The sequence below is a fragment of the Budorcas taxicolor genome, chromosome 1 (assembly GCF_023091745.1).
Source record: "Budorcas taxicolor isolate Tak-1 chromosome 1, Takin1.1, whole genome shotgun sequence".
Taxonomy (NCBI): Eukaryota; Metazoa; Chordata; class Mammalia; order Artiodactyla; family Bovidae; genus Budorcas; species Budorcas taxicolor.
Window position 1 is genome coordinate 13650335 of NC_068910.1, and position 1842 is coordinate 13652176.

Sequence of the window (1842 nt, forward strand, 5' to 3'; positions counted from 1 at the left end):
GTCGTGTTCAGTAATATGCTAGGATCTCTCCAACGTCACCTGTCACCATTCTCTTCCTTATCTTCCCCCTTCAGTCATTCTGGAATCTTCTCAGTTTTTCCATCCCACCAGGCTCTCCTGTCTTCTTGTCCTCACGCATGCTCTCCAAAACTTCAAGTGCTCCTTGCCTGGCTCTCTCCTTTTCAACTCAGCTGTGATTCTTCCTTCCTTGGGGAAACTTTCTAGGCCCCAGGTCAGATTTGATTCTCCTGCTATGTTTCCATATTCCCCGGAACGGTTTAATTAGTAGCTAGTGACCTCAAGCCTGTCTGCCCCATGACTCTGTGAGTCCATGGAGGCTAGGACCGAGGCTATTTTGTTTTCAGTGCCTAGCCCTGGGCCTGGCACATGATAGACACTCCATAAACAGGGAGAGGTGACAGCTCTATTTCTCACAGCCTAGAAGGTATTTGGGAAGATTAGCGTGGCCCCTGTGCAAAGATGACACACAAATTTGTGAAGTGTTCCATATTTGGGGGGTTTTCCTGGTGGCTCAGTGGTAAAGAGTCTGCCTGCCAATGCAGGAGATGGGGTTTGTCCTCTGGGTCAGGAAGATCCCCTGGAAAAGGAGATGGCAACCCACTCCAGTGTTCTTACCTGCGAAACCCCAAGGAGAGAGGAACCATGAGGTAACAAAAGAGCAGGACATAACTTGGCAACTAAACAACAACTAGAAAACATAGGTCTTAATTTAATTTTCTAAAACTTAGATTGTTGGTCCTTTTTTTGTGCTGCTTCTATGACCTCCAGTTATTTTTTATTAGTACATTTAGTTTTTCTACATCATTAAGACAAAACAAAAGGAGAAATGCAGCTAGAGAAATCGGAGAATTTTCTTCTGACATGATAAGCAGGTCTTAAGATAATGGAAACTTTTCTTCAAGAGGGAAACTGGAGAATTGGTAAAGATGTTGCTCTAAACCTCAGACCTGGACAGACACTCCATTTTAAACTCGATGGTATTAATCTAGGACTACGGCTTTTCTCATTTCTCACATCTGAAAAGGAAATATACAGCCATTGTGACTTAAGATGACAGTGTTTTATGAAGGCTTTAAGCCCAAGGACACTGAAAAAGAGAAAAATCTGCATCAGAAAATGTAAGCAAGGAAACATGCTTTCTTGATTCTGATATCAGTGTGGGCAGACGCGTTTCTATGTAAAGTGCACGCACGTGAATGCCAGATTGCACCTAGATTCACCAGCCTGCAGGACAGCTGACAAGTGCCACACCTCCACTGCCTAGTCAAGTAAATGAAATACAGTCTTCTTTAAGGTGGAGTTTTAGAAGCTGCAAGTGGTCTGCAAAGGGTTAACACAGCCACAACGGAAAACAGCAGTCACTCCGTTTGTAGCTGATTGTATTAACTTGAGTGGTGGCTAAAATCACTAATAATCAGCGAGAATCAGATGGGGCATGAGAAGACGTTCGAGAGCATCTGAAGAACCACAGACCAGGATTCCTGACCTAAATCTACAGCTTACAAAGGAGGCCACCTTGGGCAAGTCCCTCATGCCCGAACCTCAACTTCCTTTTTGTAAAATCGGTTCAGTAACAGCATTTGGATGTCTGGTCAGACTTGGGCCTGGTAGGTACTCAATAGAAGGAAGCTGGTTTGCCTCTTACGTCACTCAGCTCAGGGTTTGGGGGTGGGGGGTGGGGGTCACAGGTTTCAGCCCTGCAGGCACAGTTATGATCTAGAAGGTCGAAGCCTGTCCCTCTAGTTGAGTCTCGGTTTTAAAGGCGTTTGACAGGATCGGAAAACGGTTTTCTTCCACTTCAGAGGTTTGGTTTATGAGAAG

At 45.0% G+C, this 1842-nt stretch overlaps 1 pseudogene; it reads left to right on the plus strand.

Annotated features, from left to right (window-relative positions):
• The first annotated feature begins 421 nt into the window (after positions 1 to 421).
• LOC128058266 (uncharacterized) lies at positions 422 to 515 on the plus strand (annotated as a pseudogene).
• Positions 516 to 1842: the final 1327 nt, after the last annotated feature.